The following is a 16,581-nucleotide window of genomic DNA, read 5'->3' on the forward strand; positions in this document are numbered from 1 at the left end:
TTCTTGGTCGCCTCCTATTCATTACCTACATGCTCAGCAACATCATCTCAAGTACAGGATCAACCTCTGCATATAAGCCAATGGTAGCCAACTATACCCATCATTGAATCTAGGTCTCTTGCTTACTATCCAGATGTCTATTTGACATCGAGTCCTTAATGAGTTGAAACTTCCTTCAGCACCTGAAATGATTGTATTCAGATCATCAGTAACGCCATACCTCCACCACCGACTCCATTAAACTCTCTGGCTGCTTCCTTGGGCTGAGCCAGGTGGCACACAACCTCAAGTGTTTTCTTGACCCTGAGCTTTCCACTCCATTGCCAAGACTGCCTTCTTCCACCTCTGCAGCAATTCTCGCTTACACCGTACTTCACCCCTTTTACTGACAAAACTCTTATTCATGCCGTTAACTTGATAATCAATTTCTAAATTGCTCTGCTCATTGACCTCCCCACTTCAACCCTTCATAAACTTCAGCCAATCTAACACTCTATGACCAAAGTCCTCTCTCACATTAAATCCCCCAGCACTGTCCCCAGCTCCATTCGGTCCCACACCTCCCATGAATAAACTTAAATCTCCTCCGCAAATTCAAATCCCTCCATGGCCGTGCCTCACCTATTTGGGAAATCTTCTTCAGCCATACATTCCAACTGGAACTCTTGGTCTCCAGATTACTGCTTGTCCTCCACCGCCCTCCAATTGCAGGCTGATCCTTAAGTCATTGCCCTGGAATTCTTTTCCTAAACTACTTTGCCTTACTACCTGTCTCCCTGCCTTCAAAATCCCTCTGAAACCCTAACCCTTGAACCATAACTTCAATCTTCCCCCTTTAAAGCAACCCAAGACATTATTTGACACAAGCAGTATCCAAGTTGATGTATGAGGAAATTGAAGCATACATGTATTAAATATCCTAATGCAAATTAATATGTATTTAAAAGAAACATCACCTGTATGCATCCAATCACATATATTAGATATCCAAAAGAATGACTGAAATCGATCAATGAGCCGATACAATAGAAAATAAATAGTAAACAGTTTACAGTGTGACAAAAAAGATTTGATTTTTATGGACTGTCAAAAATTCTTACTGTTGCAGTTTGTCCAACTGTACCTTATTAGATCGACAACTAAACATTTTTGGGTGTTTCAGCATTTCATTGTTTTCAGAAATTCCTGTGATATTTTTCTGCAAAAAATGAAATGATAGTGTAAATCTGGTTATTTAATTTAATATTTTATAATGTTCATAAAATCCAAAAGCTATTTCCGTGTACATACTAGGCTTCTTAGTTCATCAAACATGACTGCTTTATAATTCTCTAGGATGGTACCAATCTTGCACTTCTTCCCTTTGCACTTGCATGTGACTGAAGACATCAGTATCAGCAGCAGGAAAACACTGGTCACAAGCCTGGGACAAACTAGAGAAAAGTAACACAACAGGAAATAATCACTTTTGCATGGTCAATGCTTTTTCAGGACAGCACATAATTATCAAGAATTCTAATGCACATACAAAAATTACAGCACAGAAGGAGGCCAGTTAGCACATCACACCTGTGCTGGTGCTAACTGTCCAACTGGAGGTATTTACTCTAATCCCATGTCCCTGCCCTTTCCCTGTAAACTTTTACATTCTTCCATTTCAAATACTTATCCAATTCCACTTTAAACCTGGCAACAGCTTACAGAGAAGCTGTGCGTTTTATACTCTGTATTGAAAATATAGAGCAATATTATAAATTAAGGTAGATTCACCACCTTGAAATTCAATCTTTGAAAACTGCATATGCAATGAGTAAGATGATACAAAACCAGTAAACTAGATGAATGACTGTCCTTTTCAAAGGATCTGCTTGGAACTTGGATGGTGTTCTCTAACAGAATCTAAGTCCATTCACTGCATGCATCCACTTCACTTCTTGACCAGAGGCATCTTACAAGTAGGTGGAATAAGTTGTAAAGCCTTATTTCCTTTATGTCCTAAAAGGGCAAAATACCTCTTCTCAGAGAGAAAACTACACCATAACCAAGAAATTACTACTGGTGATATTAGCCAGATTAACCTGCTCGTATGACATTCCTCTCTTTACTATATTAGCAAAGACATTAACCCAATGACTCCATTAAATAGCAAAGGATGTCATCTGAGTGCATTCAGCGTTTGTCCAGTAATCACAAATAGTAATTTCTCACATGGTTTAACAAACAGTACACTATTTTCAATAAAAAAGGGCAGTTCTGTTGTAAAAATTACAGTTTAAAAGCCTAAGGAAATAAGGGGAGTTAGGATCTTGAAAGATCAGCAACCTACTTGTTCTTTATTTGGCATAATTCACATATGCTTAACTTTCTCCTAGTACTAGTTCATAAAGGAAGGAGACACAAGAAATCTGTCTGATTGCCAGTTAAGCGCACCTCTATCAAACGGCTTCCTCATCCTCAGGCAGTTGTGTCAAAGCAATAATACTTGACAAACATGTACATATTACTGTAAGTAGTTACCGTCCAGAAATTCCTGGATATGCTGAATTTTTAGAATATCTTTTGATTGCTTCAGATGACTCTCATCCTACTAAATAATAGTACGATAAGGTTGTATTTGACCAGTCGATGAATTAATCATTACTTGGACATTTCTTGCAAAAGTTTCTTCCTATGGGATCTAAACAGCTGAGCAGATGGTATGTTACTTCTAGTTCTATTCAGAGAACCCAGCTCACATCTCCAAAGTTGAATTGATGCTCCTGATCAGAGCTGTGATCTGAGTAAGAGACTTCTACCATGGCTTCCTGAGCAAGAAAGAGCTGATGCATCACCTTTGTTGAGAACTTCAGGATGTGTATGAAACACTCAAGTCTTCACATGCAAGCTAAAGTACTGTTCAGCCAGCAAGGCATGTAGTCACAAATTCAGTGAGCTGGAGTGAGATCAAAGAACTGTGCAATCTTCTGTTGTGTTTTACAGCAACCATTGACTTAAAAAGGATGTGTGTCTGTGTAATGCTCTTATTCTAGAATGAGGAATTTGAAGTGGTTGAATTTTTGCAGAGCTTCCCTTTCATAAAAACTGAAAAGTCATGTGGTACCTTCCTAGAAATTTTCCATCAACATGTATGTGAAAAGTGGAAATAACAGAGCTGTACTTACGTCCTCTCAATGGAGTGGATTCAGCAAGCAGAGAATTCTGTTATCTATGCATAGATCCTGAGAATGAAGTATGAACCTTTTCTACCTGTAGTTAAACAGATCTTCTGTAGAGGTTTATGAAATGATAGCAAAGGGTTCATCACCTGAGGGGTTAATCTCTGGAAAAGTAATCTAATCATATCAATATTTCGGCCATCGTATCTGTTAAGCCTCATCACATTTTGTTTTTTTTTTGTGGAGAAACCAGATTTTATGAGGTCACTGCCATGCTCTCATGCTAAAGGTCAATGCTAAGGCTAAGCTGTTTGGGTACAGGTTAAGCACTGATGCAGATGAGATTTTCAAAAAGATAAAGCCCATTTTAAGCACCAATAGAGACAGATATTCCCATAATATAAGTTAACAGTTGAAAGTTGTAATACTTCATTTTTGTTCCTACTTTTGCACTAATGTTAAAAATAGTTGAACAAACTTGATCATGCTTGACTATTCTTTTTTTAAATGTATTTTATTTGCTTTCAACTTAAAAATGCATTTTCCAAACGTAATGTGTTGTATGCAATTAATGCATCGAAAGTGATGTATATAAGTTCACATAAACACATTTCACTACAGTTGCATTTCTTGCTAAGGAATAATAAGTTGTACAAACTGAAAGACATCTGTGTAGTGGATTGTATTTGCTTTGAATGAATGTCAACAGAGGAAAATTTGGATCAGAGAAATAATGTTTTTCATAATCACGCTATCCAGCCCAGTTAACTGTTTTGGCGAGTTATTTTGTTGCTCCAATTTTGTGGTTTTGCTGTATCCAGATAAATTGTGTGATATGTTATTTGGATAAGCCCAATTTACTCGGACAAAAGTTCAGCTATTGGGCAGTATTTATAAAAATATTTGAATTATGTTTATGTAGCTGTCTGAAATGTATTTTTGTCAAAACAAGCTTGCATTTTTGTCTCATGCTGTACACACTGTTACACAGCAGTCAGTTCACAAGATAGATGCAGAACACTCCAGAGGTGCAGCAAGAAACAACTAATATATCAAAATTGCATGCTCTAAATATGTTTTCCAGTATTGTGAAATGTTCCCGTAAAACAACATATTTGACTTAGTACATAGGAACAAGAGTAGGCCATTCATCCTTTTGAGTCTGTTCCACCATTCAATCAGATCGTGGCTGATCTGTACCTCAACTCCATTTACCCACCTTTGCTTCATATCCTTGAGACACTTAGCCAACAGAAATCTTTCAAATTTCAAATAACCTAGCATCCTATGTCTTTTGCGAGCGAGAGTTCCAAAGTATCACTACCCTTTGTGTGAAAAAGTGCTGTAATCTTAAAATTGTGCTCCGCTTATTCTGGATACCCCATCAGAGGAAATAGTTTCTCTATATCTATCCTATTGATTCCCTTTATCGTTTTAAACACCTCAGTTAAATCACACCTCAACATTCTAGACTCAAGGGAATACAAGTCAAGTTTCTGCAACCTGTCCTCATAATTTAACCTTTTATGCCCTGGTATAATTCTAGTGAATCTGCATTTTACCCTCTGCGAGGCCAATATATCCTTCGTGAGGTGTGGTGCCTAAAACTGAATGCAGTATTCCAGATGGGGTCTGACCAAGGCGCTATACAGCTGAAGGATAACTTCCTCCCCCTTTGTATTCCACCCCCTTGAGATATAGGCCAACATTCCATTAGCCTTTTTTGATTACTTTTTGTACCTGTGCACTAGCTTTTAGTGATTTGTGTAACAGGACACCTAAATCCCTGTGCTCCTCCACAGCTCCTATTCTCTCATCATTAAGAAACTTCTGGTTTGTCTTTATTGGATCCAAATTGGATGGCCTCTTTGAACTCCATCTGCTACAGTTTTGCCCACTCACATAGTCTGTCTATGTCTCTTTGTAACTTCCTGCACCCGTCCATATAATTTACTGTGCTTCCTAACTTGGTGTCATCTGCAAACTTTGATATACAACTATATTCTTTCATTGAAGTCATTGATACATATGGGGAAAAGCTGAGGCCCTAGTACAGATCCCTGGGGAACACCAGTTGTCACATCCCGCCAATCAGAGCACATTCTCTATATCCCTACTATCAGTCTCCTATCTCCCAATCAATTACCAACACATATCACAAGGTTGCCTCCAACTCTATGTGCTTTTATTTTTGCTAATAATCTTGTGCAGAATCTTATCAAATGCCTATTTTCTGTTTTTCAGTTCAATACTAAGAAATAAACTCAACTGACTAAAATGGGATGGGTATTGCATTTGATGACTAGCTTGACCTCCAGTTTTTAGTTATAGAAACACAAGACATTATCAGTTAATCACATAACTTATTTTGCAATATGCTAAATTCCAGTACTATTACTCTCAAAATTAAGAACTGGATTGCAATCAAACCTATAAGGTGCCATCAGTACAATTGCTCTTAATTCTTTACTTAAATTATTACAGAATATCTCTAATTAGTTATACTCAGGTAAATACAAATAGTGTTATACATTAATTAAATGTATTTTAAAGGTTCTTTTGGAAAACAATGATGATCAAAACACTTGATAGTAGGGACATGTTAGAAATGGAGCATGGCACACATATGTCTCATATAATGTGCATGTATGTATACATTATTGGAATGCCTGGCTGGAACTGACTTTATTTGGCTACTGTTCTGAGTCTGGTAGCTACAGAATCTATTTCAGCACCTTGTTTATACTGTCTGGCTCTACATCGAATTCTGACTGCCAGGATAAAGTTCCACACATGTGCACTTAACAGGTGTGCGCAGAGATTCATTGTTGACGGGTAAATTTTAAATGTGCAGATTTGCAGCAATACAAAATTAGCAGTATAACTACACCCAAAAATGCCACTTTATCTTTAGAGATACAAGGATGGAAATATCCCCTTCCAAAGGGGAACATTTCACCCATGGGCTTGAATGTAGCATGAAAGCTCAGATAAAACAAAACCTTTAATAAACTAAAGCTGAGACTCACAATTAAAAATCAGTATAGTCTGCCTTTAATTTTATGTTGCAGTGCTGATATTTCTTGGCAACAAGACTTCTCAGTTCTGCTTTTAATTAGAAAGACATTTTATTTAAACCAACATGGATTTAAATTGATTCTAACATCAAATGCGGACCTGAAATTGCTGATTATTGATTGAGACATACAGGTATCTTCCAGATCAAATGATCAATCAATAATAAATATACAAGCAAATTACATCTTTCCATAGAAGAAACTCAATTTCTAAAAGAAAAATTAGGCAGAAAGTGAATTTCCTTTGCTTACCATTTAGCATGGTATACTGGATAATCCACAATACTGTGAATCGATGGTCAAGAAGTAATTACTGATCATTGTCAAACTTCTCTGATGCAAAAGTTTCACTTCCACACATTCATGTCCCTTTCCCACCAAACATTTATGCAATTATGCAGATCATTGACATATTGATTAATCCTCTTTAGTTAACTTCATGTTGAATCAACCCTGATCGCTGTTGCGTACTAAGTGCCATGACCAGAGAAAGAGACAGAATTCTCTGCTTACCCTCGATTTCATTCAGCTCAAGCTTGATTAACTTCAACAAACTTCCGTGACCAGCTGCCAGACTTTCACTTTCATCTAATAAAAAAAACTTGCTATCACATTCTTCAACATTTTCTTGGCAAGAGTTTTGAATAGTTTATCTGCACTGCAAAGCTTCCAGTTACTGGTACATTAAACTTTGTTTGTACCAATAGATTTAATATTTTGCCCATTAACTAGACAACACAATCTCAGGATTTTCAAGATTTTAAATAAAAATGTTACATCAGAGCAGAATACATGAATAATTGAACATTACCCATCCAAATCGAGATGCACTGCACATTTATTCCATTATGTTTGAGAAATACTGCCTTTGATAATGAATTATGTTTGAAGTATTTTACATAAAGATTAAAACTAAAAGTGCTACTGTTTTACAACGGGAAGCTAGAATGAATGAATATTAACACCTTCAGCTTTAGGTTACATTTACATTTTTCCCAAACAAATGGTGCAAATCACTTTTGGGCTCAGAGACCAGCTTTCCTTGGTTTTCAAATTGGTTTGAAGTCATTTGACATTCTGACATCTCTGTGTGGCATTGTGACACTTGAGTTGCCTGCACACAAAGAGAAAGCCTGCTATTTAAAGATGTACTGTCATTAAAGATGTACTGTCATTAAAGTTGTACTGGCAATAACAGAGACCTGGCTCAAAGAAGGTGAGGATTGGGAACTTATTGTTCCTGGCTACAAGGTATTGAGGAAAGATAGGGGATTAAAAAAAGGAGGGGGGGGTGGCAGTATTGATCAAAGAAACTATTATAGTACTGGAGAGGGATGATGTAATTGAGCGGTCAAAGTTGGAATCTACTTGGCTGGAATTAAGGAACAATTTAGGAGCTATGAGTCATAACCTATGACACCACTGGGTGTATACTATAGACCACCAAATAGTGGGAAGGAGATAGAGGAACAAATTTTAGAAAGATGCAAGAACTACAAATTTCAGAAAAATGCAAGAACTACAGAGTATTGATAATGGGGGACCTCAAATTATCCAAATATAGACTGGGATAGTAATAGTGTAAAGGGCAAAGAGGGGAAGGAATCCCTGAAAGGTGTGCAAGAGAACTTTCCTGATCAGTGTGTTTCTAGCCCAACGAGGAAGGAAGCAGTGCTGGATCTAGTTCTGGGGAATGAAGTAGGTCAAGTGGAGTATGTTTTAGTGGGGGAGCATTTGGGAAAAGTGATCATAATATCTTCAGTTTTAGAATAGTTATAGAACAGGACAAGGAACAATCAAGTGTAAAAATATTTAACTGGAGGAGGACTAACTTCAGTGAGTTGAAAAAGGGTCTAGCCCAGGTATATTGGAATCAAAAATTGGTAAGCAAAACAGTAATTTCAACAATGGGAGGCCTTCAGAGTAAAGATGGTTCGGGTACAGAATAGACATTCCCATGAGGGGGAAAGGAAGGGCATCCAAAGCTAGAGCTCCCTGAATGACTAAAGACATAGGCCTAGAAATTCGGTTGGTAGCGCCAGCGATTAGCGCCTAAAGAGCCCGAGAATTGGGGCGTTACCCAATTTTCGGGCGGGCGCAGTGAATATAGCACCACCTCCCATATTGAGTATCCTTTTAGCGCCGGCGCTAACACTTTGTGCGCGCCCACGGGCGCAGGCAGATCATGATGTCATTTCAGTGTGCAACGCCTTTTTGGCGCCCCGGACCAGATATTCGGTGGCGCCCGCAACCTTTCCGTCTGGCGCTATTAGTGACAGTTGGATGGAGCATCCCCAGGCCCTTCTCGGACTCGGGGGGCGCTATTTAAAGGGGACAGCACTAGTATAAAAGCTGCAGCCATTTGGGCTGGCCATTCTGATCGTTGCTGGAGAGAGTTGCCGACCTTCTGTTGGACAGTAATTTTCTCATTGAGCCTTCGGAGGCACTGGCAGTGGCAGCTTGAGGGCCCGGCTCCCGAGCTGGTGATGCAGCATCTGAAAGCAGGGAGGTGGAAGAGTGGCTTTAGCAAAAGGACAGCTTGGCAGCAAGGGATGCCAGATTGCGGCAAGGCTATGACATGGGTCCACAGTGAGAAAGCATGCTGGCGGGGGGAACAAGTGGAAGGAGACAGTTGTAAAAGGTGAGAACCTTACCATCGCTGTCGACAATGGGGTTGGCAGCTGCAGTGGTTACAGGACCACTCAGATGTTCTCCAAGAATCTGGTGGACTCTCTCCTCGAGATCCATGAGAATGACCACTTGTTGAGGTCCTCCACCGGTGCGAAGCTGGTCTCTGCGAATCCTCGCCAGCTTGGACTGCAGGGGTGAGGAGGGGAAGTTATGTTACATGATGCCCTGAGTGATCATCTCATGCCCCCCATGGTGGAAGAGCCCTTACATGATGCCCTGAGTGATCATCTCATACCCCCCATGGTGCAAGAGCCCTTACATGACGCCGTGAGTCAAATGTGCATGTGCGTGCCCAGAAAGGGCCATGGGTGCTTGCTGGCAGATGGCCAATGGGGCACAGCCCACCATGCAGCCATAAAGTCAGGTGCAAATGAAGGGATGCAGAAGTTTGCAGAAACAACACTCACCCTCATGACCCGAGTGAGGTTGTTGAATTTCTTTCTGCATTGGACAGGGCTCCTGGTCACCATGCTGCTGGAGTTGACCCTCTGGCATACATCCCTCCAAGCTCATCGGTAGTCCTTATGATTCGGCCTCCTGCCATTGTCTGGGTAGAGAACATCTCGCCGGCGCTCCACTGCGGCCACCAATTGCTCCAGAGCCTCATTGGTGAAGCGCTCTGCTCTCTGTCTCACCTTCTCCATCTGGTCCAAGTTTTTAGCGCCAGAGAAGGGCCTGCGCCGATTCTGAGGCCTACAAGGCGAAGAGTGTGGATGCTGAAGCTGACTGACCCACCCCTTTAAGAGCTGGCCGGCGCCTGGAAGTCTCGTGGTCATCGGTAATTGAGAGCACCTGCACTGCGCCCGTCCACTCCGATATTGGGTTGCGCCGGAAGTTTAGCGCCTTAGGAGTCCCGTGTAATGCCTGAATTCGCGCCTCGATCACCTTTAGGGGCGATGCAACCCAATATCGCGCCAGGTGGCGATAAGTTGAGTCTGGCTATAAACTTTGCGCTGCGCCAATTCTAACGCCCCAAGCGGGGCTATACCCAATTTCTAGGCCATAGAGATTAAAATGGAACAGAAAAAGGAGGCTTAAGACAAATGTAAGGTTCATAATACAGTTGAGAACCAAGCTGAAAAGGCAGTAAGAGGGGCAAAACGAGAGTATGAAAATAGATTAGCGGATAACATAAAAGGGAACCCAAAAGTTTTATATAAACATATAAATAGTAAAAGAGTAGTCAAAGTAAAGGGTGAGTCTTATTAGGGACCAAAAAGGAGATATTCTTGTGGAGGCAGAGGGCATGGCTGAGATACTAAATCAGTACTTTGTATCTCTCTTCACTAGAGAAGAGGATGCTGCCAATGTCACAGTAAAGGAGGAGATTCACTAGTAGTGATATTAGACAGGATAAAAATAGATAAAGAGAAGGTGCTTAAAAGGTTGGCAGTCCTCAAAGTAGGAAAGTCACCAGGTCCGGATGGGATGGCTACTGAGGGAAGTAAGGGTGAAAATTGCAGAGGCTCTGGGAAAAATATTCCAATCCTCCTTAGATATGGGGGTGGTGCCAGAGGACTGAAGGATTGCAAATGTTACACTCCTGTTTAAAAAAAAAGTAGGGGGATAAACCTGGCAACTACAGGTTAGTCAGCCGAACATCGGTAGTGGGGAAACTTTTAGAGACAATAGTCAGAGACAAAATTAACTGACATTTAGAAAAAGTATGGGCTAATAAACTAAATTTAGCATGGATTTGTTAAAGGAAAATCATGTTTGACTAACTTGATTGAGTTCTTTGATGAAGTAACAGAGAGGGTTGATGAGGGTAGTGCTGTTGAAGTGAATATGGACTTTCAAAAGGTGTTTGACAAAGTGCCACATAATAGACTTGTTAACAAAATTAAAGCCCTTGGGATTAAAGAGATAGTGGCAGCTTGGATAATAAATTGGCTAAGGCTCAGAAAACAGAGTCGTGGTGAACTGTTGTTTTTCAGACTGGAGGGAAGTATACAGTGGTGTTCCACAGGGGCCGGTATTAGGGCCACTGCTCTTTTTGATATATATTAATGGCCTGGATTTGGGTATACAGGGCATAATTTCAAAGTTTGCAGATGAAATGAAACTCAGAAATGTAGTAAACAATGAGGAGGATAGTAACAGACTTCAGGAGGACATAGACAGACTGGTAAAATGGGTAGACACTTAGCGGATGAAATTTAATGCAGAGAAGTGTGAAGTGATACATTGTGGTAGGAAAAATGAGGGGAGGAAATATAAATGAAATGGTACAATTTTGAAGGGGGTGCAGGAATAGAGAGACCTGGAGTGTACATACACAAAACTTTGCAGGTGGCAGGACAAGATTTTAAAAAATTCATTCATGGGATGTGGGTCTCGCTGGCAAAGCCAGTATTTATTGCACATCCCTAATTGCCCTCGAGAAGATGGTAGTGGTGAGCTGCCTTCTTGAACCGCTGCAGTCCCTGTGGTAAAGGTACTCCCACAGTGCTGTTAGGAAAGGAGTTACAGGATTTTGACCCAGCGACGATGAAGCAACGGCGATATATTTCCAATTCAGGATGGTGTGTGACATGGGGAGAACTTGCAGGTGGTGGTGTTCCCAAATGCCTGCGGCCCTTGTTCCTTCTAAGTGGTAGAGGTTGTGGGTTTGGGATGTGTTGTCGAAGAAGCCTAAGCGAGTTGCTGCAGTGCATCTTGTAGATGGTACACACTGCAGACACGGTGCATTGGTGATGGAGGGAGTGAATGTTTAAGGTGGTGGATGGGGTGCCAATCAAGTGGGCTACTTGAATATTCCATCACACGCCTGACTTGTGCCTTGTAGATGGTGGGAAGGCACTGGGGACACTTGCCACAGAATGCCCAGCCTCTGACCTGCTTTTGTAGCCACAGTATTTATGTGGCTGGTCCAGTCAAGTTTCTAGTCAATGGTGACCCCCAGGATGCTGATGGTAGGGGATTCGGCGATGGTAATGCCGTTGAATGTCAAGGGGCGGTGGTTAGACTCTCGCTTGTAGGAGATAGTTATTGCCTGGCACTTGTATGGCTCGAATGTTACGTGCCACTTATCAGCCCAGCCTGAATGTCATCCAGGTCTTGCTGCATTTGGGCATGGACTGCTACATTATCTGAAAAGTTGTGAATGGAACTGAACGTTGATGATTGCACAATGAATATCCCCACTTCTGACCTTATGATGGAAGCTCACTGATGAAGCAGCTGAAGATGGTTGGGCCTAGGACGCTGCCCTGAGGAACTCCTGCAGTGATGTCCTGGGGCTGAGATGATTGACCTCCAACAACTACAACCATCTTCCTTTGTGCTGGGTATGACTCCAGCCAGTGGAGATTTTTCCCCCTGATTCCCATTGACTTCAATTTTACTAGGGCTCCTTGATGCCACACTCGGTCAAATGCTGCTTTGATGTCAAGGGCAGTCACTCTCATCTCACTTAACTGGACCAGCCACATAAATACTATGGCAACAAGAGCAGGTCAGAGGCTAGGTATTCTGCGGCGAGTGTCTCACCTCCTGAATCCCCAAAACCTTTCCACCATCTACAAGGCACAAGTAACGAGTGTGATGGAATACTCGCCACTTGCCTGGATGAGTGCAGCTCCAACAACACTCAAGAAGCTCGATACCATCCAGGACAAAGCAGCCTGCTTGATTGGCACCCCATCCACCACCTTCAACATTCACTCCCTCCACCGCCGGCGTACTGTGGCTGCAGTGTGTACCATCTACAAGATGCACTGCAGCAACTCGCCAAGGCTTCTTCGGCAGCACCTCCCAAACCCGCAACCTCTATCACTTAGAAGGACAAGGGCAGCAGGCGCATGGGAACATCACCAAGTCACACACCATCTTGACTTAGAAGTATATTGCCAATCCTTCATCGTCGCTAGGTCAAAATCCTAGAACTCTCTCTCTAACAGCACTGTGGGAGTACCTTCACCACGCGGACTGCAGCGGTTCAAGGTGGTGGCTCACCACCACCTTCTCAAGGGCAACTAGGCATGGGCAATAAATGCTGGCCTTGCCTGCGACGTCCACATCCCATAAACAAATTTTTAAAAACTCTGGAATTCAACTCTTTTGTCTATGTTTGGACCAGGGCTGTAATGAGGTCTGCAGCTGAGTGGTCCTGGCAGAACCAAAACTGAGCATCAGTGAGCAGGTTACTGGTGAACAAGTGCCGCTTGATAGCACTGTTGATGACACTTCCATCACTTTGCTGATGATTGAGAGTAGACTGATGGAGCGGTAATTGGCCGGATTGGATTTGTCCTGCTTTTTGTTGACAGGATATACCTGGGCAGTTTTCCACATTGTTGGCTAGATGCCAGTGTTGTAGCTGTATTGGAACAGCTTGGCTAGAGTGTGGCTAGTTCTGGAGCACAAGTCTTCAGCACGACAGCTGGGATGTTGTCAGGGCCAATAGCCTTTGCTGTATCCAGTGCGCTCAGCTGTTTCTTGATATCACGTGGAGTGAATCGAATTGGCTGAAGACTGGCTTCTGTGATGGTGGGGACCTCAGGAGGAGGCCGATGTGGATCATCCACTTGGCACTTCTGGCTGAAGGTGGTTGCAAACGCTTCAGCCTTGTCTTTTGCTCGCCTATGCTGGGCTCTGTCATCATTGAGGATGGGGATATTCATGGAGTCTCCTGCTCCCGTTAGTTGTTTAATTGTTTACCACCATTCACGACTAGATGTGGCAGGACTGCAAAGCTTTGATCTGATCCATTGATTGTGGTATTGGTATTGCTTAGCTCTGTCTATAACATGCTGCATCTGCTGTTTAGGATGCATGTAGTCCTGTGTTGCAGCTTCCCCAGGTTAGCACCTCATTTTTAGGTACACCTGGTGCTGCTCCTGGCATGCACTTCTGCACTCTTCATTGAACCAGGGTTGGTCCCCTGGCTTGATGGTAATGGCAGAGTGAGGGATAAGCCGGGCCATGAGGTTGCAGATTGTGGCGGAATACAATTCTGCTGCTGCTGATGGCCCACAGTGTCTCATGGATGCCCAATTTTGAGCTGCTAGATGTGTTCTGAATCTACCGCCCCATCAGTCTACTCTCAATCATCAGCAAGTGATGGAAGATGTCATCAACAGTGCTATCAAGCAGCAGTTACTCGCCAATAACCTGCTCACTGATGCTCAGTTTGGGTTCCGCCCGGACAACTCGGCTAAAGACCATATTACAGCCTTGGTCCAAACATGGTTAGAAGAGCTGAATTCCAGAGGTGAGGTGAGAGTGTCTGCCCTTGACGTCAAGGCAGCATTTGACCAAGTGTGGCACCAAGGAGCCCTAGTAAATTTGAAGTCAATGGGAATCAGGGGGAAAAATCTCCTCTGGCAAGTAACATTTGCGCCACACAAGTGCCGGGCAATGACCATCTCCAACAGGAGAGCGTCTAACCATCTCCCCTTGACATTCAATGGCAATACCATCGTTGAATCCCCTACCATCAACAGCCTGGGTGTCACCCTTGACTAGAAACTTGACTGGACCAGTCACATAAATAATGTGGCTACAAAAGCAGGTCAGAGGCTGGGTATTCTGTGGCTAGTGACTCACCTCCTAACTCCTCAAAGCCATTCCACCATCTACAAAGCACAAGTCAGGAGTGTGATGGCATACTCAAGCAGCCTGCTTGATTGGCACCCCATCCACCACCTTAAACATTCACTCCCTCCATCTCCAGTGCAACATCGCTGCAGTGTGTACCATCTACAAGATGCACTGCAGCAACTCACCTAGGCTTCTTTGACAACACATCCCAAACCTGCAACCTCTACCACTTAGAAGGAACAAGGGCCGCAGGCATTTGTGAACACCACCACCTCCAAGTTCTCCCCATGTCACACACCATGCTGAATTGGAAACATATCGCCGTTGCTTCATCGTCGCTGGGTCAAAATCCTGTAACTCCCTCCCTAACAGCACTGTGGGAGTACCTTCCCCACAGGAACTACAGCGGTTCAAGAAGGCGGCTCACCATCACCACCTTCTCAAGAGCAATTAGGGTTGTGCAATAAATGCTAGCTTTGCCAGCGACGCCCACATCCCAGTAACAAATAAAATAAATTCTTACTGATCAAGAGCAAATACTGAAAGTGTGCGGTCCATATATACCCAATTTGTAGCTATTCATCAGAAGCGGAAAAGCAACATAAGGAAATAGGTTATTGCTTTGCATGAAAAAATGGCAAAGGTTTGTCACTGATCAATTTGGAGCAGGCCATGAAAATAAGAGTTCTGAGAGGAATGCATGATGAAGGGAATCTCACCCAGAGGTTGGATGGTGAATTGCTGAATGAATACACAAAGTATATGTCTGTACATCTTGTGTGGACACATTTTATTCTGCTGTTCCAGCCAAACTGTTACTTTGTGGCAACTAGGAACACGTGAGCTCCATACATTTTCACATTTATTTGGTGTTACATCAATCATATATGTAATGGTGCATGAAATGTGCACTACAATTATTGAGGTGCTGTAATTGCAGTTCAAAGTGCCAAGGGAAGAATTCGTTTTCATGTAGCCGACTTTGAAAGGACAACTGGTTGCTCACAAAAAGCCCATATTCCAATCACAGGACCACAGGGGCTCCCAGGGAATTTTTTTTTAAACAGTAACTGGTTTTCTACAATCTAACAGGCAATAATGAAGCATAATTGCGACTTTTGCACAACCTGTTTTCGATAGCCAAGAGACATTCATGATGCGCCTGTACTGGCTTGCTCTCCAATATATACCATGAGTTCAGGTGGAACATCACTTGATGCAAGTACTGTGCATATGAATAGCGTAGAGGAGCCGGTTCACTTACTTGAAGATGCTGCATACTCTATACACGGCTTCTGATATCACTTGCTGACAACAGTTGTCTTCCCCACGGCAATAATATTCCAATCACAAGCTGTGGAGTTCACACTTGGTGATTGAGCAAGTTACTGGTAGACTGAAAACACACTGGAAATGCCTTCTGCAGTATAAAATATCCGCATTACATTATTCTTCATAAAAGCTACTTGCCGTATTCTACATAACATATGCAAGCTGCATGGGCAAGTGTTCCTCTATAAGGGGTATGAATAAGTAATGGAAAGAATTGTCCAGCAGCCAGGTATAGTGCAAACAGCCAATGTAGATGTGCAGGATTCACTGCAGGATATTGGCAATACTGTGGCAGAGCCACCAAGGGTCTCAGAACAATTAGTAATAATCCCTTTAACTACAGTGTAGTGCAGCCGCGGACTGCACCTTTAAACTGCCTGTTAACTGTACTGTATTGTGTTTTCCTGCACTCCACGTGATGACGTCATGACGCCGATCACGTGACCACCAGTGGCGCGAAGAACGCGATGACGTCATGACGTCAGCTTCCAGAATCTTCCAGTAGTCGTCGAGTGCCCAGCAAGCTGATTAGACCTGTGTACCGTTTCTCCTGTAGTTTCCCTGTTAACTTCGTTGTTCATTAAAACCTGTTGATTTGATTCATCGAGTCGAATACCTTATTCAGATAGGAACCTCCGTTCCTACAATACTGTGGTTTAGTGTTGTAATAGGGTGAGAAATCCAGTGATTCCCAAACTGTCTGATATCCTAGTCAGCTATAGCCCCTTACCCATTGACCTTATTGAGGGACGTACGCTTTTCTTGACACCTGTAGTTAACCC

General features: G+C 42.5%; 1 protein-coding gene across 1 annotated transcript in view; it reads right to left on the reverse strand.

Annotated features, from left to right (window-relative positions):
- Nucleotides 1-1,290: 1,290 nt before the first annotated feature.
- Nucleotides 1,291-16,581, reverse strand: part of prpf6 (PRP6 pre-mRNA processing factor 6 homolog (S. cerevisiae)) — a 94,610-nt gene continuing 79,319 nt past the window's right edge. Inside the window, exon 22 of the mRNA XM_086005427.1 lies at nt 1,291-1,433. The gene's annotated coding sequence lies outside the window, so the exon portion shown is untranslated. The remainder of the gene's footprint in view (nt 1,434-16,581) is intronic.

Source organism: Somniosus microcephalus, chromosome 13 (assembly GCF_052327205.1).
Source record: "Somniosus microcephalus isolate GS21.2 chromosome 13, FLI_Smic_1.0, whole genome shotgun sequence".
Classification (NCBI taxonomy): domain Eukaryota; kingdom Metazoa; phylum Chordata; class Chondrichthyes; order Squaliformes; family Somniosidae; genus Somniosus; species Somniosus microcephalus.